The 27,562-nt window shown below is 45.6% G+C and overlaps 1 long non-coding RNA gene across 14 annotated transcripts in view; it reads left to right on the plus strand.

Moving 5' to 3' along the window:
- The window catches only part of Gm30438, a 30,050-nt gene extending 10,732 nt beyond the window's left edge, over window positions 1-19,318 (plus strand). For 4 of the 14 annotated variants that reach the window (XR_874734.1, XR_874736.1, XR_874740.1 and 1 more), the window contains 2 exons: window positions 496-545; window positions 5,693-8,217. This is a non-coding gene — a long non-coding RNA (predicted gene, 30438). Of the gene's footprint in view, window positions 1-495; window positions 546-5,692; window positions 8,218-15,178; window positions 15,441-18,903 lie in introns of those variants that run through there. The other 10 variants (XR_001781298.1, XR_001781300.1, XR_001781306.1 and 7 more) reach the window with 9 other exon arrangements.
- The last annotated feature ends 8,244 nt before the right edge of the window (window positions 19,319-27,562 follow it).

Consider the following 27,562-nt stretch of genomic DNA (forward strand, 5'->3'; position numbering starts at 1 on the left):
GCCTGAGGAGTTCAGAAGAGGGCATCGGATTCCCTGAAACTGGAGTGACAGGCAGCTGTGAGTCACCTGATGTCAGTGCTAGGTACTGAACCTGGGCCCTCTGCAAGAACAATGTATGCTCTTATCCACCGAGCCATCTTGCCAGCCCCCTCAGCATGGCTATTTTCTACCCCTCACTGTCTTTTCAAAACTTTTCTCAGAAACTGATTCCTGCTAAGATGGTCTGATACAGAAATTTTATCTGTCTGCAACATATACATATACATATACATATACATATACATATACATATACATATACATATACATATACATACACTAACATATATACATATGCATATATACACACACATATATAATTACATACAATATGTATTATAGACATTTTTTTTAAAAAGAAGCTATAAGACAGAGAGTGGGGAGGGAACAGATAAAATATGTGGATTATCCAACAACGTTACAGTGGAATTTCACAGCTGGGACACATTTCCTACAGCGAGCACATTTGGCTTTGGAATGTGGCTGGAGCCAGTGACGTCACTGTGGGTAAGTATTCATCAAGAAGTCTGCCTTTGATGTGTGTTTTAGTGAGGGGAAGGGAGGCAGCTGAGTGGCTGGGGGACTGGTTTTTTGTGGTTTTTGTTTTGTCTTGTTTTTCTAATGGTCTTATGCACCCCAGCCTGGCCTTCAACTTCTGATCCTCCTGTCCCCAGTGCTGGAATTATAAGTGTGTGTGCACTTTCACACCCAACTTATGTGGTATTGGGGCTCGGAGCCAAGGCTTTGTGCATGTTATGTAAGCACATGTATACATGTGCATGCTTCTGTCTATGGGGATCAGGTCAGTAAAAGAATAGAAAAGAGACAACATTACAACTTTCCTTTCCCCAAAACACACACACACACACACACACACACACACACACACACACGCACGCACTACATCCCTTCAAACCTTCATCATCTAGTGTCTTACTCTCTAGCAAGATTCCTTCCTCCGTGTCCCTTTGCTGATGGCCTTTTCTGGTTCTCCTCCGCTCCCCAACTAATTAGATTCCACCTGCTGTTTTGGATGTAACACCACTGCACATACACAAATGGCGCTGTGTCATGGTTTGGCACAAACTGAACTTTCCTTTTTTCCCTTCATGCCAAGACACTTTCTTCTGTCGCTAGTTAATTTATTTGGTGGTCTTGTGGGAGGCTCACAGAGCTGGTAGACTGTTAAAAGAATCCTAAGATGATGGAAGATGCCACTTCAGAAATAAAAACCTTTGCTTGACTGTGTGAGAGGGCCATGGCAGAGATCTGAACTCTGTGAGATCATTGTGATGGAGATAGTCATCATTAAAATGATCTGTTCTATCACCTGCCAATAGTATCCTCAAGCCACAAGAATTCACTGAAGCATAATTTTTAAATAATTGCACTTACACTTCAGAGATATAATTAACCCCTTTCTGCCTTTTTCTCTTTATAAAAATATTCTCTTGCCTTTATTTCTCCCAGAATATTAATTTTTTTAAAAAATTAATTATGTGTCTATGCACATGATTGCAGTGCCCACAGAAGCCAGAAGAGGGTGTCAGATCTTATGGAGCTGAAGTTAGAGGAAGTTGTGAGCTGCCCAGAGTCAGTGTTAAAAACTGAATTCAGGTCCTTTGTGAGAGCTGCCAGTGCCCCTGGCTGTTGAGCCATCTCTCCAGCCCTCCCCCAGAATAAATACTTCAGGAAGAATACAAGACCAAACTTCAACCATGTTTTGGGCTTTAAACAAGAACAAGTTACATCAAGTTGGAAATACTGCAGAAATAACTTTTATTTCTGGATCATTTGAGAATAAATTATGAGACAATGTCTATATATGTATATACATATACATATTCGTGTATGATAAATATGTGTATGTATATATGATATATATCATACACATACATACATTTAAATATTTATTTACTTTATATGTATGGCATTTTCCTGCACGTATGTCTGTATACTACATGTGTGCATTGTCTCCATGAAGCCTAGCAAGGTTGCTGGATCCCTTGGAACTGCAGTAATAGATGGTTGTGAGCTGCCATGTGAGTGCTGGAAGAACAGCCAGTGTTCTTAGCCAAAGAGTGATTGCCCCAGCTTCATCACATTATATATATTTTACATCTTTTTGTTAGTTTTTTTTTTTTTTTTTGAGACAGAATTTCTCTATGTAGCCTTGACTGTCCTGGAACTCACTCTGTAGACCAGGCTGGCCTCAAAGTCAGAGATCTTCCTTTCTCTGCCCTCTGAGTGCTGAGAGTAAAGGCATGTGCCACCACTGCCCAGCATATTTTACAAACTTTTAAGTTTTATTGCTTTCTGTGTATGCATGTTTTGCCTGCATGTATGTATGTTCACCAGGTGGAGGTCAGAAGAGAGCATCGTATCCCCAGGAACTAATGTTATATAGATGGCTGTGAGCCATCATGGTGGTGCTGGGAATGGAACTCAGGTCCCCTGGAAGAGCAGAATGTGCTCTAAGTCACTGAGCCATCTTTCCAGCATCCCCATTGCATTTTTTGATACTTATAGTCTAAGTTGTCCCCACCCCTATCCCCAAACTCATACATTGACATTGTAATCCTTGATACCTAAAAAGATTTACTGTAGTTAAAGACTTGGTATTTCAAGAGGCAATCAGGTTGAAATGAGGCCATTGGATTGGCCCTCATCCAGTATGGCTGGTGTTCTCCTAAGAAGCAGCATCGGGACTGTATTAGTCACTCTGTGTGTGGCTGTGACAAAACATGGGGCAGAAGCAACTTCAGGGAGGATTTATTTTGGAACATGGTTTCCCAACCTTCAGTCCATTTAAGGAAGGCATGACAGAACAGCCCAATCTACGACAGGAGAATAGATCATACGACAAGGTTCCAGGAAGCTGACAGAGCAAGTCAGGGATCAGAGGTGGGTACAACCTTCAAAAGCCCTGCCTTCCTGTGGTGATGTACTTCCAAACACCACCTTCTAATGGCTCCATAGCCTGGTGCCATAAACTGAGGGCCAAAGGGTCAAAACACGAAACGCTGAGATTCTAGCTCCTAATTGTAACAAGGTTAGAGACACACATAGAAGGTCATGGGAGAGGTGGCTAGCTACAAGTCAAGGAGTTGTAAATTTATGTGTAGTGGGGCACATGCATGAGTGTGTGTGTGAAGGACAGCTTGTAGCAATTGCTTCTCCATTTTCACAAGGATTAAACTGAAGTCATCAGGCTTGGCAGCAAGTGTCCTTATAGACTGAGCCATCTTCCTGGTTCTAAATAGTCCTTTAATAAGACAGTGTTAAGGTGGTAAGAGAGACAGGAGCTTCTGTGTCCCTTGCTTAGGTTTCAGGCTCATATTGAGTCTGTGTTAGTAGGCTTTGAACTGAACACATGATTCCAGTTTCCCACTCTGGATGGTTCTACTGTGACAGGAACTTCTCAGGTTCCAGTGTTTGAACTTTTGAGCCTTAGCTGGTCTTTATGGTTTGGCGGGTGGTGGAAGCTTTAGACCATGGGCTCCAACTGGCAGAGGTGGGCCAGTGGGGTTTAGAGTCTGGCCCTGCTGCCCTTCCTCTCCTCTACCTCCTGGTCCAGCTTCAACTGAAGAGGGAGAGCATCACAGAGTCCCACCTACAGAGTTGCTCCTTCATGCTTCTCCCACCACAGTGGATTGTGTCATCTAAAAAATATGAACCGAAGTAAATCTTCATTCTCTTAAGTTTTTCTGTCAGGTATTTGTTCACAGCAACAACAGAAGAAATGAATATATTTCCTTTTGGGGGTTAAAATGGTTAACAGGACTAGAATGAACTATTTCTCTCTCTATAGGCTGTCCCATCTCTGAGTTCACCTTAGCAGATTGGTTGTGATTAAGTAACTTTCTCTGAAGGCAGACTTTGCTAAGAATAGTGTTCAAGGGGCTGGAGCGATGGTTTTGAGGTTAAGAGTAGTGTTGCTACCTGGGAGGTGGTGGCACATGCCTTTAATTCCCACACTTGGGAGGCAGAGGCAGGAACATCTCTGAGTTCAAGGCTAGCCTGGTCTACAGAGCTAGTTTCAGGACAGCCAGTACTACACAACGAATGCATGTCTCAAACAAACAAACAACCCAAAAACAAACAAACAAGGGAAAGAAAACAAAAGAAGACAAAAGAAAGGGAAGGGAAGGGAAGGGAAGGGAAGGGAAGGGAAGGGAAGGGAAGGGAAGGGAAGGGAAGGGAAGGGAAGGGAAGGGAAAGAGAGCACTAACTGCTCTTCTAGAGGATGCAGGTTCAATTCCTAGCACCCACATGGCAGCTCACAACCATCTTGGACTTCGCTCCAAGAGATCTGCCCCTGTGTTGGATAGACCTATGTAACCTTGACACATAAACTAAGAGTCTCCTGAAAGGAGGAAACCTTAGTAGGCAGGCTTGTAGGGTATTTTCTTAATTAATGATTTGATGGGGGACGGTCCAGTTGTTGTGGGTGTTTGCTTCCCTGGGATGGTGGTCCTGGGTTCTATAAGAAAGCAGGCTGAGCAAGCCATGAGGAGCAAGTCAGTAAACAATACTCTGCCATGGTCTCTGCATCAGCTCCTGTATCTAGGTTCCAGCCCCAACTAAGTTGCTGTTTTGACTTCTTTTGATGATGAATAGCAAAATGGAAGTGGAAGTGAATAAACCCTGTCCTCCCCATCTTGCTTTTTGGTCATGGTGTTTTGTCTCAGTAATAGAAACTGTAAGACAAACATCCTCTTTTGGCTTCCTCTAGTACCAGGCATGCACACGGTACATAGACATACACACAGACAAAGCATCTGTGCACACACACAATCACACACAATCACATACAATCACACACATTGGTGCTGTGAACTTAGGTCCTCTTGCTCTGCAAGAGCAGTATGTTCTCTTAATGGCTGAACCATCTCTCCAGTCCCATAGCTGTACTTTGTGCTTTATTTATTTCTATTTATATGATTTGCTTATTGTGCGATGTGTGTGTCCATGCGTGAGCATGCATTTGCCACAGTGCACGTGTAAGGTCAAAGGACAACTTTAGGGGCTGGACCTCTCTTTGCATGTCAGGGAGGACACCGGGTTTCCTTGTTTCTGCTGCTGTGCCACCTACTTCGGGCTAGCTGGCTCAGAGCTTCTGAGAGAACCTTCTGCTACACCTCTCATCTCACAGCATATGACTGCTGATGGGTGTCTTCTTGTCTGGCGTTTTATGTGAGTTCTGAAGTCTGGATTCTGGCCATAGGCTCCTGTGACTAGTGCATTTACTGCCAGAGCTGGCTGCCTCTCCGAGATTGAGTTTTTCAATGAGTCTTTCCCCTCTCTCCGCTGGAATTGCAATGGGATCTCCCCGACCCTGTAGACACTGGGGTGCACCCCTCTGAGACTGCTTTCCCCCTTAGAGTTTCTACTCTTAGCTCCGTTCATTTTTAACAAGCACAATGTCTGCAGCTCTCTACTTGTTAGGCCTCAGTGATGATCTCAAAGCTTTTTAAGTGATGGACACAAAACTGGAGTTTCTAAAACATTTCTTTGCCAGGTGACCATGGATAAAGTTACATATTTAATAAAACCAGTTAAACACACTCCACTCAGAGGATTAATTCCGTGTTCATGTGTATACTAAATTAGACACTGCCTGGTAGACTACAAGTGTAGTGTTTGTTCTACAGGGCTGGACAGACTGGCTTTGGGACTTTGGCATCGTGGGTAGAGATGCCGCTGTGTGACTTTGGAGGAGCTACTTAATCTCTCTGAGCCCCAGATTTCTGATATGTAAGTTGGACTATGCTTCTCATAGAAGGGCTATAATTACTTCTGTAAGCGAGTGCCCACTGTAGAGAACAGAAGGGAACTGGATGACAGGGTGAGGGGGTCTCTTCCACTTCTGTGTATTTCCTTTCTGCCTTACTATTCAGTTCCAACAGTAACTGTCTTATGAAATTCCCCCTCCTTATTGTCCAATCAGTCTTCAACACGCTGCCTGTCTCTTGGTAAGGACATAACCTACAGGATTTCTATGGGGACGTCAAGTTCCTAGACAGGATGGGCACACGGCTACAATGGTAACGTAATGACTTCTCTTTGCTGCACATTATCTGTTCTGAATCACTGTATTAGTTTGGAACTTCTTGTATGTATCGTTGTTATAAATGGACTCTGGACGGTGGTCACACCAGGCTTTTGTGTGTTATGAAGGATCCAGTTGGGTGGCTACAGACATTCCAAAGCTCCCATCTTCTAAGGAAGGCTTGTCCAATGAAGAGCTTGGACACCTCAAGGCTCCTCATTAAGAAGATCCTAGGACACACCCAAGTGAATACATTCGTTTTTGTTCCTAGCAACCTTACCTTGTCAGACAAGTTAAAAGGTCAACTATTTATAAGGTGCGGCAACAGTCTGGTTAGCTCTGACTGAGTCATGGGCAGGGAGTGGAGGCCTTTGAAGTCAAAGGTGGGTTTGAAGTAAATGGGTTTGTTTCTTATTGCTGCTTTCTAAACTCCCAGGAGGAGAAAGGGATGCCGACGGGGAGAGGACCAGAGGAAGGAGAGAGGTGAGAGCGAAGGCCGAGTGTGCCACACATCAGGAGCTGGTTATGCAAGTCACGTGCTCTCTAATTGACTCTGTAAGCCACCTTGTAAAGTAGCTACCCCTGTGTTTATTTTGTGGGGAAAGTAAATATGCATCAGAAAGCTTAAGAAAATTGCCCGCAGTTACTTAGCCAATCAGAATGGAGCAGGATATCGGCATCCAAGCCGGGAGCTGTTTATCCTTATGTTGTTTCTCTTCGCATTTAACCAAGATGATTCTGCATCTGCTTGTGTCCTGTGCTGTGTGTTGGGCATGATGATGTAATAATGAAGACACCCTTCTCAATTCCCTGAGCACACGGTGTTCCCTGGCTGGTAGCACACTCTGACGTTGAAACAGTTTCCATGCAGAGCGCCCCCTCTCCGCCTCCCAGTGCCCCAGGTGCCTCAGGTGTAGAGGGACTGAAGATTTTCGGGTAGGTCTTATCAGTGTCACCTGGGGAAGAAGGTTGATCTGTGAGGACTTGTGGATGAAAGGATTGGTACTCACAGATTTCTGAGGGCAGGAGACATCAGTGTGCAAGCCATTCTGATTGGAACAGGGGATCCAAGGATGGGAGTGGCCACAGGAAAAGGAGGGACAGAGTTGCGGTGGACCTTGGGTACCAGTGCAGAGCCAAGGAAAGTCTTTCCTAGGGAAACAACTTGATGACATTTGTCTTCTAGGCTCCTTGGTAGCTTATGGCAGTAGGGGAGGATGTGGGAGTGAACCCGTGAGTCTAAGGGACATTGGGATGAAACTTCACAATCGTCCCCATACTGAGACAATGGGGCACAGTATTTGTAAGCCACGTGGGTTCGTGTTCAAAGTCGAAAGACATTTTAGGTGGAATTTGGAAGTTCTAAATCCCTGTCCTGTGTGGCAGAGCCAACAGTTTGGCTGACAGGACTGTTCCCCGAGAGGACATGGACACAGAGGCTCAGGGCCTGGGTTGCAGAGGCAGGGGAGTTGTAGCTTACTGTCTCCGATGCTAAGGGGCTGAGAAGCTGAAGTGTAGGAAGTGCTGTCCCCGTGAATACTGATTTACATAATAGCAGCACCTCAGGTGGACAGGAAGACAGAGCTGGGCATTAAAGGACTCTGCAGCATGAAGAAGCAGGGGGCTTACTTGAGTGGATTTTTGGTGAGAAGGGGCCACAGAGAAGAGGAGTGACAAGATAGCCTTCTCCTAAAAATTAATTGTGACTTAGTATGAGATGGGAATAGTAATAACGACGATGATGGTAATGATGACGATTGTTAATGTTATTAGGGGGCTAGCGGAATGTCAGCACTACTACTAGTGCCCATACGGCAGAATGAACTGTTTCCATGAAAACGGGGCCTAAGGAGTTGGCATCCTTATGACAGAACAGTATTTTAAAAGTCAAGGATGCCCTAAGAGCATTTCAGAAAGAGAAGATCACTTTGGGGTCCTCAAGATGGCTCACTGGGTGAGGGCACATCACCTCTAAGCATGGCAACAGGGGTTCAGTGCCTGCACCCCACACTGAGGAAGGAGGAAACGGACTCCCTCAAATCATCATCCGACCCCCACATCTGAGCAAGATCCGCCTCCCCCTCCAACACACGCAATAAATAATTGTAATGATGAGAAAGGACGGGATCCCGCCGTGTCCTGTGATGCAGACAGGTCATTACTGTGACCTTTCCGACGACCGCACCATTGATACACTGTTTAAATTATTATAGCTTTCTAATCAAATTTAATTTCCCGTGTTTCCAGTTTAACTTTATTATTCTTACCGAGAGCCACCCTCCTCCAAGTCTTAGCTATTTTCACTTAGCCAAATGATTCGGCTGTTATTCCGATGAGAACTCGCAGTGAGGGTATACTTTAATTGGGGAATAATTGACACCTTTACCTTCTGTTGTAGGTCAAGTTCCCTGGGAAAGCAGACTCAGGGGGAGATTTGCATAAATAGGTTTATTAGGGAGAGCCTTGGGATTACCAGCCACAAGGCGCTGGGCACCGGGGAGGGAGCTGGGGAAGAGTATGCAGCTGAATGCAGTGGAGGTCACAAGGACACAGATCCCAAGGAGGTCCTGCAGCTGTCACTGCATGTCACAGCTGCATGTCACAGCATGTCACCATGGCTGCTCCACACTGAAGGAAAAGGACCAGGCATACTGGTTAGGTTTCACATCATGTGACCAAATACCCGAGAGTAACAATTTAAGGGAGGACAGGTTTATTCTGGCTCCTGGTTCTAAGGTACAGCCAGCCATGGTGGAGAAGGCAGGATGGTAGGAGTCCCTGGCAACCGGAGCTTGCAGCCTGGTTTGGTCACCTGCTGACAGCTCAAGGTGAGGAAACAGAACTCAGAGCTGAGATATAAGCCTCAAAGGTCTGCCCCTGGTGGCCTGTGTCTGCCAGCCAAGCCAGAAGCCCATAACTACCTGGGGACCAAGTGTTCAAACACACAAGCCCGTTGGGGACATCGTGAATTGAAACCATGACACCAGGGCTTTGTAAAACTCCCTCTCTACCAGCTGATCCGTCACTAGGGACGAAACTCTGCCGGGGAGGTGTCAACCTTGTGGGGTGAGGATGTGGGTGGGGGTAGGGGAGTGGTTCTCCAACGGAGGGAGATCCCTGAAGAAGATACAGAAGAGTCCCTGACAATCAACAGTTATCAGCTACAAGTGCAATGGCCCTTATCTTAGAGTGAGAACTCACTCTGATGCTCTGAGGGTCTACTGCATTCATTCATTCATTCAGAGCTTGCCTCATGGATATACATTGTTTTACTTTTGAAATATTTTATTTATATATTTGTGCATGTGTGCATGTGCGTGCCACATGCGAGAGTGGAGGTTGGAGAACAACTCGGGGCTGGGGGTGGTGCAAAGATCTCTGTTCTTTCCTTCCACTATGTGGGTCCTGGGCAATGTGCTCAGGTTGTAACCTTTGCCCACTAAAGCATCGGCTGACCCTCTGTATTTTGCCCTCTCATTGATTTAGGTTTATTTCCCCCCAATACTGTCAAAGATTGGAACTCTTACAAAGATTGTTTCATACAATGCCTAACATACTTTTAATTTTATATAGGTTATACTGTTTTTTTGGGGGGAGGGTTATGGTGAACAATACTTTTCCCTCCATTATATTTAATAACTAGCTATTCCTAGTATGTAAAAATTATGTGTAGGGCTGGAGAGATGGTCCAGTGGTTAAGAGCTCTCACTCCTCTCACAGAAGGTCTAGGCTGGGTTCCCAGCATCCACATGGTAGATAGACTGTAACCATGGTAACTCTAGTCTCATCTGCATGGTAGATAGACTGTAACCATGGTAACTCTAGTCTCCCTGATCAGATGCTTCTTTCTGACCTCCTTGGGCATCACATACACATGGTGTACACACACACACACACACACACACACACACACACACACACACACACACACACAGGCAAGATACTCATACTCAGAAATTAAAGACCAATATTTAAAAAAAAAAAACAGGTAGGCTACTACATTTATTGGATTGTTTTGTTTACATCTCCAGCCCTGTATAATTAACATAATAAGCTGCATATATTTAAAGGTATACAGTTAGATGAGTTTATTATTTTATTTATTTTGTTTTTGTTTTTGTTTCTTTTGTTTTGTTTTAAGACAGTGTCTCACTATGCAGCCCTGGCTGTCCTGGAACTCAGGCTGGCTCTGCCTCCCAAGTGCTGGGACTAAAGGCGTGCGCCACCATGCCTGGCTTCCGTTAATGAGTTTTGATGTACATATTTGTTAACACATCACCGCAATCGAAGCAGTAAACATTTCCATGACCTCAGAAGCTTCCTTCTATTTTATTTATTTATTTTTTGACACCTTTCCTCCCCACACCAGGCCCTGGCTCCAGGCAGCCATTCACCTGCTTTCCAGGCTGAGTTTTCTAGGATTTCTAAAATGAACAGAACCTTACAATATGTTTTTTTTTTTTTTTGCTCTGCCCTCTTTGTGGGATGTTTCTGTGGGGGAGGGAGGACTTGAGCCATGGTTCCTGTGTGGAAGTTGGAGGGTGGCTTCGCCATCAGTCTATACCCACCAGTTTGTTTAAGACAGATTCTCCACTCAGTGCTGTTGTGTGCCCCAGGTCAGCTGGCCCGGAAGCTTCTGCAGCGTCTCTTATCTCCACTTCTCGTCTCACCATGCACCGCTTGCCTGACTTTTTGTGTGGGTTCTGGGGGTTTTGAACTCAGATCTTCATGCTTGTGCAGCAAACGCTTTTACCCACTGAGCCATCCCCACAGCCTACTGCTGTTTCATTCATTATAGCTCTCCCCTTTTACCACTGTGTGGCATCATATGGATGGTATAGCATGTCCACTTACCTGCTGATTGTCTTCAGGGTCTGGTCACTGCAAGTATGACTCTATGACCATTCATCTTCAACTCTTGGTGTGGGCAAATGGTCTTCTTCCTCTTGGATAAATATTTGCAAGTGGGATGTCTGGGTCATTAAAAGTTAAGTGTTTTTAACTTTTTAGCAAAATGCCCAACTGTTCAAAATGCTTGTCTAATTTTACATTTCCATCAGCAGTAAGGATTCTGAGTCTTCCAGATCGTTTGCCAAAACTCAGTGTGGTCAGGGCTTTTTTAGACATGCTAACGAGTACATGCTTGTATTCCATTATAATTTTGATTTGCATTTCCCTAATGAGCAACGATACTGAACAGTTTCTCAGGTTAATTGCACATATTTTGTGTCACGACTGGGGTGATTTATCTTGATTGTCCACTTGACTGGATGTAGAGTCATCTAGAGTCACACTTCTTGGCATGCCTCTTAGGGTGAGTCCAGAGAGGTTAATGGATGAGGGAACACCCACCTTGAAAATGTAGCCACAACCCGTGGGCTGGGTTCAGACTAAGTAGAAAGAACATGACTGTGCCTCTCTCTTTGCTTAATGACTGTGAGTGCCATGGTGTAAGAAATAGCATATATATATATATATATATATATATATATATATATATATATATCAAATATGGGTCTTTCCTATCAAATACTATAAAACTTATGTTTAGGACAAGAGAGGAAGATCTCTATATTTCTCCCGCTTTGTACGACTTTTATACAAATGTTTGATTCCTCTTATGCAGTAAAACCTTGGTTTACACAAAGGCCCACTGCTCTATGCTAGGAACTTGATGGCCTGGATCAGTGATCCTTTTTTCTTGGAGCAGTGACCCCTCTTCCCTCTCTCCTTCATTTCCTATTTGGCCAATTATTTTCAGACTAGCTTATTGAGTAAGATTATGAGTTTGGACTCTAGCCAATGGGGGTGTGGCATACAGCCATCACTTGAGCTAGGATTAAAAACCAAATGCACTTCCTGCCTCAGTGTGTTGGCTCTTCTGAAGGGACCCTCTTGATCGATCAAGAGTAAGGTTTGCCTTGGGCATACACTTCAGTTAGTGTGGCGGTCTCTCTCCTTGCAGCCCTGAATATATGTTTAGCAACGTGACCAGCCACCTCATGCTCCTGCTGCCACAGCTAGAGTCCCTCTGGAAAACCTTCCGCACCAGGATGCACTGCACCCTCACACTGTGAGCCCAAAGGGAACCTGACAGCCTTGGCTATATTTAAATATTCATAATGATGGAATTACTTTTTAGGGTCCACAAGCAAACCTTGTAAAAGGACTGCTTGTCCCGGCTCTGAGGGATGAAGGCTGTGTCCTTGATTTCCAACTCCTTTTTCTGACATCATTAAGGAGAACTTCAAATAATAATGAAATATTTTGGCTTTAGCAGAGCTGGTTTTATCCTCACAGAGGGTGTTGGCATTAGCATACTGAAGCCCATTAACCATGCTAAGTTTCTGCACATTGAATCCTTAGCCATGCTAAGTTTCTAAGTTCTGCTAAGATATTTACCTTTAAAGCAATTACTTGTTGTTTTTTTCAAAATTATTTAGGGATTGTGGGGTTTCCCCCTCATTTTCAATGAATTTTTGACCTGCCCCCCACTCCTCTCTCTCCCTGAGAGGTGATCTGCACAGCATCCTTTGTTTCCCATGAGAAGCAGCCGTGGACACTGCTAGAATGTTTCTCAAAACTTAAGGAGAAGGTTATTAAAAGGAACTGTGCTCTTATTAAAGCATTTTTCTAAGGGAACATGAAAGAATTTGTGGGTAGGGAGGAGCAAGGTAAGTTTCTTTTTACGTCTTTTGTTTGGCTGCAAGGTCACATCTCTGACCAGCCTCTGTACTTTATGTTATATCTGTCTGGGTCATGTTGCTATGACTGCCACTTCAAACCACATCCCTGCCACCCTCTCCCTCCGTGTGTTACTCGTCTTCTTGATTGCTGCTGAGAGCTTGGGTGTGGGGACCAGCAGTGGGAGAGGATGTTGGCACCGGGCTTCTCAGTGGGACTGTCTGTCCCCACCCTCTGTCGAGTTTCGGACCTAAGGAAGAGGAGGCTATCAGCAATAACAAACAGTTGTGGAGCCTGTTTCTCTCCCATCTTCAAAGAAGAGCATGGCACATTGGTATGGGGAAAAGATTGGCAATAGCGAGAGCCCTGGGAAGCAGGCGGTTCTTCTAGGCTCTTGGTCTGTTCTGTTTGTTACCCAGAGAACTAGGGTCAAGTTTAGAGAGTTGGTCCTAAACCACACAGCATCTCAGTCTCCCCAGTGACTGCTCAGTCAGATGGACCACACAGGCCGTGAAGAGTTAACCAGCTTTGTGGCCCCTCCAGCAGCACGTAGCTGTAGCAGGAGGACACCATGGCTTCTCAGACCAAGACGTTGAGCTCAGTGACAGATGGTGTATTATACGGTGACCCCACCCTTGAATACCTTTTGTGATGTGTCACCCTTCCTGTCTCCATAGGATCCAATTGGTTGTAGGAGGTTGTTGAACTATTATGTAGAGCTTGGTGAGGCTGTAGAAGCATTGATTCCTATACTTCTCAGCTCTAAGCAACTTGCTTCTTTCTGGCCCTGGTTTTGACTGGAGACTAGTACAGGTAGGGGAGAAGGCAGACTCTCCACTCTTAGTCTAGAATGGAATCCACCAGTGTCTCTCCATCTCACCTATCTTAGCTAGGGTTGAAGAGACACCATGACCAAGGCAAATTTTATAAAGGACATTTCATTGGAGCTACTTTTCAGGTTCAGAGATTCAGTCCATCATCATCAAGGTGGGAAACATGACAGTGTCCAGGCAGGCATGGCACTGGAAGAGCTGAGAGTTTTGCATCTTGTTCTGAAGGCAGTCAGAGGAGGAGGGTCTCAAAGTCCATCCCTACAGTGACACAGTTCATCCAACAAGGCCATACCTCCTAATAGTGTCACTCCCTGGGCTAAGCATATTCAAACCACCACATCTCTCCTCCCCCTCCCCTCTCTCCTTTCTCTTCTATATGACCAATATGCCTGATTCCCTAGTCTGTATGACTAGTCCACATTTGCCTGGCCAGTCGCAGTTCCACTGAGGGTGGAGACAGAGGAACTGGTGCCTTCAGTGCAGATCTCATATTCTTGACTTGACATATTGGTAGGTGCAGCATAGACAGTCACTCCAGCACAGGACATTAATGTCCCCTTCCTGGTCCCCTCTTCCTCCTTCTCCAGTCTGCTTTCTGTTCTGAGAGGCTGACTGCCCTAGGGCGTGCCTCATTGGCATGCTGGAGCCTGCGGGAGCTGATTATGTGACCTTCTCTTTAACCTTGTGACTGGTGACCACCGTAGGAACACTTCCACACCAGGAAAATGGGAAATACTAACTAAGTCCCTCCCTAGCCCTCCCACGTGCTTCAGAGATGATTTGTTGAGTGCTTGCGTTGTGGTTATGCTTGAGCTTGGTCATTAGGGGGCGCATGTCGGAGTTGAAGAGTGCTTGGAGAATGTGGTTAGGGCATCTGTTTTCCTCTTTCCTCCCCGTCACATTCCTGCAGATGGCCTGCATCCGAGGCTCCTGTGGCTGCCAGGTACCCTTTCTATCATCCTGTTCTCCTTGGGTGTCAAATGCCTGCTCCCTTTCCTTCTTTGGGTCTATAGGTGGTAAGGACCTGATGTATGGTGTCACCCTTTTGTGGATACCTTGTCCCCTACCTATGTTAGCACTCCTTGGCTAACAGTCCAGCAGCCCCCTTCGGTGGGGCTGCTCACGTCCTTCCTGATATATCGTACAAACTACAGCGGCCTTCAGTTGGTTGGGATCTCCTGATGCCCTGTGTCTCTTTATGGCCTTGCATGGCTACTTTTATTTTGTTGTAATTTTTTCGTTTTTTTTTTTTTTTTTAATGCTATCCTATCTAGAAGCAGCATATACATTAGATAAAAGGGAAAGCTCTAGACTTGAGTTGCAGGATATAAGTGCTGATGGCCCACCAACGTCCTCATTTCCAAGAGCTTCCAGAGATATATTTCCTTGCAGCCCCCGAGGATTCAAGCAGCAGGGTTTAAACACTGCATTCCTAGCGTGCAGAGACAAACTCTCTACACCTTACATATGGAGACAACGTCTAGCCAGCTTGCTCCAAGGATCCTGTGTGTTCACTCCCTCCTCATGCTGCTGGAATTACAGATCAGTTACTATGCATGTCTGGCTTTTAGGTGGTGTCTGGAGATCCAAACGCCTATCTTCATGCTGCTTCAGAAAATGCTCACCTGTTGAGCTATCTCCCCTGCCCTTGAAGACATTTCAAGATGCCATTTATGAAGGGCAGTTGATCCTCTGTGTCTGTGAGTTCCACATCTGTGCATTCAATGCATCGTGGGTTGAATATGCACCGGAAATTAAATTGTGTGTGAGACGGCGTACCTCCAGCAATGGAAAGTGAGAAGGCTGGTGGGCTGTCAGCACCTTACTTTCTACCGCCCCAGTCAGGAGCCTTTCCTTCTGTCTAATGCGTAGGCTAAGTTTCTAGATAAAATTGCATTCGAAAACCAACAAATGGGGGGAGGGAGGGACTGGAGAGATGGCTCAGAGGTTAAGGCCACTGTTCTTCCAGAGGTCCTGAGTTCAATTCCCATAGTGACTCACAACCATCTGTAATGGGATCTGATGCCCCCTTCTGGTGTGTCTGAAGACAGCTGCATCATACTCACATACATAAAATCAATAATTCTTTTTAAAAAAGCCAACAAAATAAAAGAAATCAAGCAAGGCTGCAAAGAGACACACAACATCAGGAGATTCCCAGCCTCCTAGGTACAGATATTTTCTTTGGTATAATTTCCTAAGTGATCCAGTATAACAATTATTCCCATTTAGTTCTTACATTGAATTAGATCTTATTAGTCACTTAGACATGATTTATTAATAAAACATGCGGAAGAATATGTGTAGGTGATAGTTACTCTTATTTATTTTTTTAAATATAAAGGCTAGAGAGGGGATATATCTTGTCACTTATGAGCACTTCCTGTAGAGATTCAAGTTGTCAGGACCCTTGTTGGTAGCTCACAGCCACCTGTAACTCCAGTGCCCTCTCTGCTCTGCACAGGCACATACACTGCATATTACAAACACAGAGACAGGCTCAACCATCTGTAACTCCAGTGCCCTCTTCTGGTCCGCACGGGCACCTACACTACATAAGACACATACACAGTCATGCACATTTACATAAACAAAAAGACACCGTTAAAAAGAAATTTTAAAACAGGAAGGGAAGTGGACTTGACTATCTACAGTTTGGTATCTTTGGGGATCATGGATTCAGCTATCAAGGAACAACTATGCAGCAGACCCCGTTTTAAATGCCTCACAAGGGTTTAGTTCACAACTTCTTTGTCACCTTTGACCTCTTTCCTAAATGAGACTTTTAAATGCATGAACAGTAATAGAATTACGGAAGGAAGCCATACAGAAGAGGCGGTTTAAGCATGAGTCACACTGGTCACATATTTACTTTGTTATCAGCACGTTAAATTACCAGATGTCATAGCCCGTGTAGTGCACACTATATTTAAAGTAATGGTTGCGCGCCTACCAGTTAGGACATCTGCAGCAGCTGTAAGTGCTTCTGAAGCATCATCAGAGGACTGCTAAGACTGTTGGGGTTGAACTACTTCTATTTCTGCCTAGATACATAAAGGAAGATGCTGTGGTCGAGCAGGGCATGCAGAGATGAAGATACCACTTCAAGTTCACATAGTTCCTTTTCGTTACTAACGGCTTGCTCCTAAGCTCCCCACTCTCTATTCCTTCCCTCACAGAAACCCCTCTCACACGCAGACATTGGGCACAAAACAGACAAGAAAGAGGTTGGGAGGATGGAAGAGAGAGGAGTTGCCTGGATTGCTTTATGTCAACTTATAGAAGCTTAAGGTATCTGAGAGGAAGGAACCTCGATTGAGAAAATGCCTCCATACAATCAGGCTGTGCCCAAGACTGGAAGACATTTTCATAATTAGAGTTTCATAGGGGAGGGCCTGGACCCTTGTGGGTGGTGCCACCTCTCAGCTGGAGCTCCTGAGTGCTAGAAAAAAGCAAGCTGAGCAAGCCATGAGGAGCAAGCCAGCAAGCAGCACTCCTCCATGACCTCTGCATCAGCTCCTGCCCCCAGGTTCCTGCCCTGTTTGATTTTCTACTCTGACTTCCTTCCATGAACAGTGCAGGAGAAGTGCAAGCCAGGTAAACTCTTTCCTCCCCACATTGTTTTTGGTTGTGGTGTTTGATCGCAGCAATGATAACCCTAACTAGGACAAGAACAATCTGTTGTTCTTGTCCTCACCGGTTTTGGGTTTCATGCAAACAGTAACATTCCATGTACCTGACAGTGGATGGTGGCTGTTTTTAGACTCCCACATCCAGACTCATGGTGTCTGCCCAGACACAGCAGCACCGCTGGGCACTGTCCTCTTGGCTGCCACAAAAAGGTATCAAAGGTTTGGCGGTTTAAAATAGCTGAAGTGTGGGGCTGTGGAGATGGCTCAGTGGATAAAGCGATTGCCTATAACCTCATCACTGGTGGGAGGCAGAGACAGAGAATCCCCGGAGCAAGCTGAGTGGCCAGACTAGCTGAAGCACTGAGCTCCAGGGTCAGTTGCAGTATGTGGACCTGGGTTTGGATGCTAGCACACATATGGCAATTCACAACCTTCTAATTCCAGTTCCAGGGATCCGACACCCTTTTCTGGCCTGTGCAGGCACTGCATGCATGTCAACCACATGCAGGCAGGCAAAGCACTCATACCCAGGACCAGCTAGCTGTCTTACCTTCCTGCTGCTGTGCCTTCCCCACCGTGCTTGACACATCCCGGCTCCCCCGCCCCCCTTTAAACTGTGAACCAAATTAGGTTGCCTTTGTAAGGGATTTGCTGAGAGTGGTTCTGCTGCATTCCAGGCAGGTGACTTGAGCCTCCTATTTCCTTATCTGTAAAATGGGCATAACAAGGGCACCTGCCTGGCCAGGTGTGGCCTGGATCGAGTGAGATGCTGTAAAAGCGTGTGTGGGTGGATGGGTGGTGGTGAAGATGATGTTGATGATGTTGGTGGTGTAGTTGCCCTGGTTATTAGTCCAGAGGACTCACCATTGCATTGATTACAGTACAGAAAGGGCTCAGCTTGCAAGGACTAACCAGACTTGGCTCTTGCAGGCCAGAATCTAGTATATGGCACGGAGATGCCTGGCAGCTGCCAGGAGTCCAGAAAGTAGAGTTCTGCAACTGCTGGGAGGGATGGTTGAACGGTTCACCAAACAACACTGGCATCAGGTAGCCTTTTGCCCCCACCTCCAAAGAGGTAGAAAAGGTGACAATAGAGGTTTTCCATTCCGTTTTTTGTGCCTGCGATGTGCGCACAGAGCCTCAGGAGGTAAACAATCCACCTCCACCAGCTTATCTACCAACTACGTTTTTTTCCAACAGTGCCAGCTTTAGAATCACAACTGCAACCAGGACCCTCTAGCATCCTGTGGAAGTCACTACCTCCCAAGCCCTTAAACCTTTGAAATGGCTTGTTTAAACGCGTCGACATCCTTCGGGTGCCTGCCTCCAGGAAGGAGGGAGAAGGCTGTGCAGTGATTGGCTAGGAAGTGGGCGGAGCCACTGCGTGACTGCTTGTGTTCCACCTCCTGTAGAAGTCCTGGCTGTCCGCAGGGAGGAGGAGGGGACTAGGGCAGCTCCACTGGGCGTGTTGCCTAGGGACACTTAGAAGATTGCAAGAGATTTTAATTTCTTGCTTAAGAGTCAGGGTCAGAGTCCCGTCTTATCTTAGTGGTTTCTGTCTGAACCTTCCAATGCCATCGCCCTACCTGTAATAGGTCGATAAAGTTAAATGGGAAAAAAAAAGAATTAGCTAATTATTTAATAAATGAAGCTGTTGCTTGCAGGTCACAGTCGACGATCCTGCTGTGTCATCCGTGGAGGGCTGAGTCAGCCCTGCCTCAAACCTGAACCCAGTGGACCGGGATCTGTACGAGGCTCTCTAGCTCCACCGTCTGGCAGGGGAGCGCAATGAGCTTTGCGACCGTGAAACCGAGACACTGTTAAGGATAAAAACAGGACTAAACCTCACCGAGTAGTTCATGTGTCCCTTTCCCTTTAACTCTCTATCCTCCAGCTAGATCCGTTTACCGGAGATCTGGGTTTCTGCTGATTGCTTTACAGAGCCCTCTGCCCCCGTGCTCCCCCAGGACTTCAGGCACGCCCTTGGCCAGAACCCAGGCGCCGCCTAGGCTCTCTCTTCACTTCCTGCCTCCTAACTCTCAAGAGGGGCGGAGCTGCTTTCTAGAAGGCAATTTGAACCTGGGCTTTTTTTTTTTTTTTTTTTTTTTTTTTTTTTTTGGTCATCACAATAAAGGGGAGCCTTACTGGCATTTAGTGGCGCTGACCCGCCATGCTGGACATCTAGTAGGATAGTTCATATTGTCTTAGGAGGTTTTTCAGATATCCTGCTGGACATTTGTGTAGGTGAATGCCATGCATTAACTCTCAGAGCTAGGACCAGGTCTATTCCATTTATAAACATAAAGGACTTTCTGTAAGACCCTCCTTTCTCTCTCCCACCGTCCTTTACTTCATTTCTTGCTACCATTCCCACCCCGTTCTTATTTTCTGCGACAGACTCTTGCTTTGTATAGTCCAGAGCTAGGACCAGCTCCATTTTATTTACAAACAAGTTTTTTGAAGGTCCTTCCTTCCTTCCTTCCTTCCTTCCTTCCTTCCTTCCTCCCTCCCTCCCTCCCTCCCTCCCCCTCTCTCCCTTCCTCTTTCCCTCCCTCCCTTCCTCTTTCCCTCCCTCCCTTCCTCTTTCCCTCCCTCCTTTCTTTCCTTCTTTCCTTCCTTCCCTTATTCTTTCTATGGAGCCCATGCTGACCTGAAACATGTAATCCTCCTGCCTCCGTTTCTTCCCAAGAACTGGAACTGCACTTATCACCGTAGCCAGATGAAGCTTTTATTACAACAAAATCTATACAATATTCCAGGCACCGTTTTAGCCATTTCTAAGTGAACAACATCAGTGGCTGACTTGTATTCAGAATGCTATGAAACCATCGTTTCTGTCAATCTCCAAATCTTTTCCATGACTCCAAACAGAGACAGGGTAGTCAGTAATCAGGAACTCCCATCCTGCCTCCTCTAGCCAGGGCTTCCTCTGATCTACTTTCAGTCTCCGTGAGCTTGTGGGTTCTCAGTACCTCAGGTGAGTGGATGCGGGCAGTGTTTGGCCTTTGTTTTGTTGACAGCTTAAAGGAAAGTTGCCACCACTGCAGATATAGCTCCATGCCTGCTGTTTGAATCATAGTAAAATACAAATGTATCAGTCTGCGCTTATAGCTGTCTCAAGCCACATGGCTGCTTGCATCTGAAACAGGATGTTTTATAACATAACTGTCCGAATATTCACATATCCGAATATGTATTATTTTGTATGTTCTTATTTACATTTTTATACTAAAACTTGTATGTGGGTAGCATACTGATTTAACTTTAGTAAAAGTACATTACAAAACATTTATTACAGAAAGAGACACAGGGTGTGGTGGGGCTAAAATTTCCAAACAACCAGTCCTGAGATCTGGGGTATATCTCTGGAAATGGCATGCTATTAACTTCCTACGACTACTACCTGTCTCTGGAAACCTGCATGGTTAGTCCTCATTCCTCAAGCAGTAAATCTCCAAACTATCTCTTCTGTTGACTTTTGGTCACTCTCTGCTTTCTGTGGCCTGGGAAGTACAGTCAGTCAGGGGCCTTTATTTCTGTGTTGTCAGTGTTGGGCACTGTCCTTACTACTACCATTCCTGGCTCACAATAGGCACAGGCATTATAAAGAATTGACAGGGAGACTTTATTTTTTAATATTTATTTTTCTTTTAAAAGATGTGTGTGTGTGTGTGTGTGTGTGTGTGTGTGTGTGTGTGTGTGTGTGTGAGAGAGAGAGAGAGAGAGAGAGAGAGAGAGAGAGAGAGAGAGAGAGAGAGAGAGAAAGAGAGAGTCCCTGCAACTGGAATTAAGGCAGTTGTGAGCTGTTGTGTGAATGCTGAAAACCGAACTTGGGTCCTCTGCAAGAGCAGCATGTGCTCTTAACCACTGTGCTATCTCTCCAGCCTGAGAAAAGATCCCTTCTAGGCCCACAATTAAAGCCAGCAAGTCAAATAATGTGTGTATACATGCACACCCGTACACACACACACACACACACACACACACACACACACACACACTCATGACTTGAAATAGTTTTCTGCTCTTCACCTGCTGAGCACTGTCTCCTCATGAGGACTGCAGGCTCATCCATGCAGAGCTCCAGATGAACTCAGGGCTTGGCAAACGCTTAGCATATGCTCTGTGTCGAACTGAACTCCCAGACTTTAAAGCTGGGTTTTCAGCATCCAATAAAACAACAGACCCCAGCGCAAGGCCCCTGCATTTCACACGTGGGAACCGGAACCACACTACGCTTGCTTCCCACTGAAATTTATCTGGTTGGGAACACTTGAATATTGATTTTTTTTTTCTGCACAAAAAGGCAGGAAGTGTTACATATATTGTTTCCTAGCCAGCCACCTCTTTATTATTCCTGTTTCCTTGGCCTCAGAGTCTTTCTTCAGAGTGCATGATGCCACGCCTCTTTAAATGAACTCCAATTTGCCAGGTGGTGATGACACACACCCTTAATCCCAGCACTCAGGAGGCAGAGGATGGTGAATCTCCGAGTTCAAGGCCAGCCTGGTCTACAGAGCAAGTTCCAGTAGCCAGGGCCACACAGAGAAATTCTCTCTTGAAAAGCAAACCAACGAACAAACAAAGCTCCTATCTGGTTGCTAAAGATCAAGCACTATTTCTTGACTTTACAGTGGTGCGATGAGCTTTCCATGCGACCATTTATTTATTTTTTCCTATTCCTATAGAATGTTCCATAGGTTCTGTGAAATCCTTTGTTAGATACAGGGCTTTGTGTGAAAGGGCCTGGCTTGCCTGAAGGCCAATGCAAGCTGAGAACGGATGGCAGTAGACTACATTTTGGATCTAGACTCTTTCTGAAAGATGCTGTGTTGAGGTTTGGTTCCTAACCTGTAGCATTATTGGTAGGTAGTGAACTGATTAGTAGGTAGGGCCTAATGGAAGGAGGTTAGGTCACTGAAATCATGCCCTCGACGAGTGTATTGGAACCCAAGCTCTTCCTGTGTCTTTGTTTCCTAGCTGTGATGAGATGAGCAGTTCCCTGGCATGTTCTTATCATGATGTACTGTGCTACCACAGGCCCAAAGCAAGAGAACCAAGCAGCACAGACCCAAACCTCTGAAACCATGAGTCAAAGCAAACCTCTTCTTTGTAAATGTTGGTTATCCATTTTTCCCTTCCTTCTTTCTTCCCTCCTTCCCTTACTTTCTCCCTTCTGTTAGGCAGTTGCTATGGAGTTCTTGCCGTACAGCTATTACGTTAGGCCAAGATGAGGTGTTTTGTGGTGTGGTGGTTTAAATGAAAATGCCCCACCCCCAATCCCCAGTTCATATATTTGAAGGCTCAGTCTGCAGTTGATGGGACAGTTTGAGAAGGACTAGGAGGTGTGGCCTTGTTGGAGGAAGTGTGCCATTGGGGGCAGGATTGAAGGTCATGCCATTCCCAGTTAGACCTAGCTCTCTCTCTCTCTCTCTCGTTCTCTCTCTCTCTCTCTGCCTTGTAGTTGTTGCCACAAAACCTAAGCTCTCAACTACGGCTACAACACTATGCCTGACTGTCTGAAGCTGTGCTTCATGGTCTCCACCATGATGATCACTGACTCGCTGTCTGAAGCTGTAAGCCCCTAATAAACGTCGTTCTACAAGTTTCCTTGGCCATGATGTCTCTTCACAGCAACAAATAACCAGGACAGAAAATGTGACAGACCTGGCTACACTGAGGAATGTGGAAGACTGGGACCTTGGACTTAGAAAGGGAAAGTGTCTACATGAAGTCTCCATATAGACTATGAAGGCCCATATTGAGAAGGTTCAGTTGGAGTATATTAGCAACTGGGCTAGCGACCATTCTTGTGATATTTTGGCTGCTTTCTGTTTTTGTCCTTAGAATTTGTCTGATGCCAAATTGAGAAGTAATGGACTAAGAAGAATTTTTAAAAAGATATGTTTATCTATATGAATACACTGTAACTATCTTCACATAGCACCAGAAGAGGGCATCAGATCCCATTACAGATGGTTGTGAGCCACCATGTGCTTGCTGGGAATTGAACTCAGGACCTCTGGAAGAGCAGTCAGTGCTCTTAACCTCTTAGCCATTTCTCCAGCCCCAATGGAGAAGATTTTTAAGACAGCCTAATATTGACTCTGTCACATGGTTGGTAGTCACTCTTACTCGAGCCTGCAATGAAAAAAAAAAAAAAAGCAAGTGTAACAAGAGAAGTGCAAAGTGTACAGTTGGAGGAGAAAGGGGCCTTGGGAAATGTCATGTTGGAGCCAAGGCTTGTGCTGAAAGAAATAAAAGATTAAGGAGAGCCCCGATCTGTATTAAAATAAAGGGAGAGCAGCTCCAGGACAAGACTCCACCCAGGCAATCTTCCAACCTGTAAAAGGAAAAGGCCGAGGGATTTGCTGTTTCTACCAAGACACAGAACATGACAGCTGCTACAAATGTGACTCAAGGGGTCAGGTCCACCTCCCTTTGCGACAGAACTTAACAATGTTGCCTATGTGGTCCAGGCTTTAGAGTCATGATGAACACAGAAGTAGAGGGGTCATGGAATCTTCCTTCATGGTTAAGGAAAGCATAGAAGGCAGGGACATTTCAGGGAAGTCCCTGCATGGAGGTCCTGAAAATCCACTGCACCAAGCTGTGAAAGTGAGGCCTGGATTGTGCTGGAGACCCGAAGATGTTGGAGATGCCAGAGCCGGAGGATACCTGCCAAGGGGAGCCACCCACAGGAAGTGGACCCCGCCCAAGAGAAAAATGAACTGTAGACAGATAAGCTGGAAGGGTGGAGCTGTCTAAGCCCTGTGACAGCAGCCATGGGGCTACAGGAGTTGGGCTTTGCCCTGCTGGATTTTGGTCTTGCCTTTGTCCAGCGTTTCCTCACTATGGTATGCTGGAAGTCTGCAATTCACTTTCTGATTTTTTAACAGAGAATTGCAGTTAGATATGAGATTGCCGTGAGTCTCAGAAGAGACTTTGGACTTGTAAACAGCCTGGAGACCGAAAGACTATGGAGACTTTTGAAGTGGACTGCATGCATTTTGCATTATGATATGGCCATGAGTCTATGGGGTCAGGGCATAGAATGTAGTGGCTTGAATGACAATAATTCACATGGGCTCGTAGATTTGAATACTTCGTTGGTGGAGCTGTTTGGGAAGGGTTAGGAGGCGTGTCCTTATCGAGAAGGTACATCACTGGGGGCAGGATTTGAAGTTTCAAAACTCCCACCATTCCTGGTGCACCCTCTGCATCCTGCTTTTGAGTCAGGACGTGAGCTCCCAGCTCTTCCTGCTTCCACACCTCTGCCCCACCACCATGGACTCTAATCCTCTGATACTGTAAGCCCAATTAAATGAGCTCTTTTATAAGCTGCCTTGGTCATGGCATTTTTATCACCACAATTGAAAATGACTAATACAGAGGGAAACAGGTTTGTCTGGCTGGTTTGGCATCAACTTGACACACTGGAGAGTCATTGTCTCAAGAGGAGGCCCTTCAGATGAGAAAATGCCTTGATATAGGATCTAGCTGTAGGCAAGCCTGTAGGGTGATCAATGGAGAAGAGCCCAGCTCACTGTGAGTGGGACCACCCCTTGGTGGGTGGTCCTGGGTCCTATAAGAAAGCAGGCTGAGCAAGCCACGGGGAACAATCCAGGCAGCAGCACCCTTTCGTGGCCTCTGCTTCGGTTCCTGCCTACAGGTTCCTGTCCTGACTTCTTTCAGTAATGGATTATGATGTGGAAGTGTAAGCCCTTTCCTCCTCAGCTTGCTTCCCCCCTCCCCCACCATGGTGTCTCCTCACAGCTATTGTGAGGCTCCCTTGGCAGGTATCCCACAGCAATCCTCCTCAGACGTGGCCACGGGCCACTCATATCTGAGCAACCCTTAAGCTGAGGCTCCATTCTCAGGAGACTCTAGGCCATGTCAAGTCAAGTAAAAGCTATAAAGACCAAAGAGAAGAAACTTACTTTTCCTCTTTTAGAGTCTTGTCTCTCAGCCTTCCCCACTCCCCCACCAACTTTCAGCAGCTAGTAATCAGTCTCAAAGTCATGATCTTCCTGTTACTACCTCCCGAATGCTGAGGTCCCAGGCACGCGCCTCTCTGTATGGTGTATGTGGTGCTAGTGTTTGAACCTGCCTTGGTCATGGTGCTGGCATTTGCCTGGCTTTGTGCATGGCAGGCAAGCACTCTTCTGAGCTATAGCTCCAGCCTTGGCTTTTCTGTGTATGATTTTGGTCATTTTAAGTGCTATACACTGAAAATCATATATAGAATGTACTGATTTTTATCTAGTTCTCTAATTACAGTGATCAAGCCAACGTTCTGGCTTGGGGAGCCAGGCCAGTTGTTGTAACTGCTTCTGGTTTAGCAAGAAACATGTGCCATTGGTGGGGTGGGGCTGTTTGTCACTTGCAACGACTGTGGCTGTGTTCACAGTTCATCTCACTGGCCATGCCTTGTTCCTTAGACATCCACTTAAAACCACCTAAGAGACTGAGACAGAGTTATTTTACCTTAAAAGTTTTCTGACGGTTTTAGCCTGTGTAAGAATGGAGTCTTGCCTATTCTGATGTTGGTGGGGATACAGCTGAAAGCAAGTCCTGGGAGATAGATAGAGAAAGAGCAAAGACTTCCTAACCTCTTTTTAAAAGAATATCAGTGAACGAGGCAGAAAGAGGCAGAACTTGTTTGTCACCGAGCCTATGAATGTTTGCCTAAAATGGTCAGTAGAGATAATGTTTTTGAGATGTTTTGTATAAACTCTGCCCAGGGAGTGGCACTATTAGAAAGTGTGACCTTGTTGGAGTAGGTGTGTCACTGTGGGTGTGGGCCTTAAGACCCTCAGCCTAGCTGTCTGGATTCAGTATTCTGCTAGCAGTCTTCAGAGGAAGATGTAAACTCTCAGCTGTGCCTGTACCATGCCTGTCTGGATGCTGCCATGCTCCCACCTGGATGATAATGGACTGAACCTCAGAACCTGTAAACCTGCCCCAATTAAATGTTCATATAAGAGCTGCCTTGGTCGTGGTGTCTGTTTATAGCAGTAATACCCTAAGACATTTTTGTTTAAATTAATTAGTTTTTTAATTTATTGTACGTGTATGTGTCTGTTTGTCTGTATGTGCATACAGTGTCCAGAGGCTAGACGAATCAGATCCTGGCAACCAGAGTTACAGACAGCCGTGAACTACCATCTGGGTGCTAGAAACCCAACCTGGATTCTCTACAAGGAGCAGTCAGTTCTCTTAACCACTGAGTGGTCTCTTCATCCCTAGAGTTATACTTGAAACATTCTTAAATCCTCAGATGAAACTTTCTATGGCAAACTTCTCAACCAGAAAAATAAAGGTGTTGTAGATTTCAGAAAACATAGCATTCTTTATCCTTAGATAATACATTTGTCACCTTTCCCTGGGGGCGTCTATTCCTTAGGAGTTGCCACGAAATGAACATTTTAAACATGATTAGGGTCAAACAATGCTAGAGGAAACAAATGGAACCCAAAGTCTTCTGCCTTAGGTGGACATTGTGGCTCCCAAACACAGAAGTGAGACTCCATTGGAGTGTAGGGCCTCTTCAGTTCCTTAGAGATTGTGGATCTGCTGGAGACCAGCTGCAGGTAGAGTTGATGATGTTTCTGCACTCATTGCTTTCCTCCTAGCTGTGACAATAGACCTGGCAAGAAGTAATTAAGGAAAGAAAAGCTTAATTCTGATTTACAGATCAAGAAGATACATTGTAATTATTGTAGGAGAACCTACTGTGATAGGATGGGGAGGCTGGCTGGTCCCATGGCATCCAGAGTCAGGAGCCCAGAATGAATAGGAAGTAGGGCCAGTCTAAGAAACTTTGACTCCCTTGCACAGTGACCCACTGTTACCTTTCTCAGGCTGTGACTCTTTAATACAGTTCTTCATGTTCTAGTGACCCTTGCCACCATAAAATCATTTTCATTGCTATGTCGAATAACTTTGCTACTATTATAAATCATGATCTAAATAACTGTTTTCTGGTAGTCTAGGCAAGCCCCGTGAAAGGATCATTTGACCGCCGAAGGGTTGGGAGCCGCTGCCCTACATGTTCAACAACCTTTTCAAACAAAACTAGAGCCAGATCTAGAGGGTCTGGGCATAGGTAGCACCCGTCAGTCTTTCATAAAGACCCGCCCACCATTGGCTGTATGGCTTAGACCCGCCCACCAAAGTTTTCCATATGCTAGCTGAAGGACTGGTGAGGGGTGTGTGGGTGTGTGCGTGTGCGCGCGCGCGCGCGCGCGCGCGCGTGTGTGTGTGTGTGTGTGTGTGTGTGTGTGTGTGTGTGTGAGGAATCTTGAATGCTGACTTGTCTAG

Source organism: Mus musculus, chromosome 14 (assembly GCF_000001635.26).
Source record: "Mus musculus strain C57BL/6J chromosome 14, GRCm38.p6 C57BL/6J".
Taxonomy (NCBI): domain Eukaryota; kingdom Metazoa; phylum Chordata; class Mammalia; order Rodentia; family Muridae; genus Mus; species Mus musculus.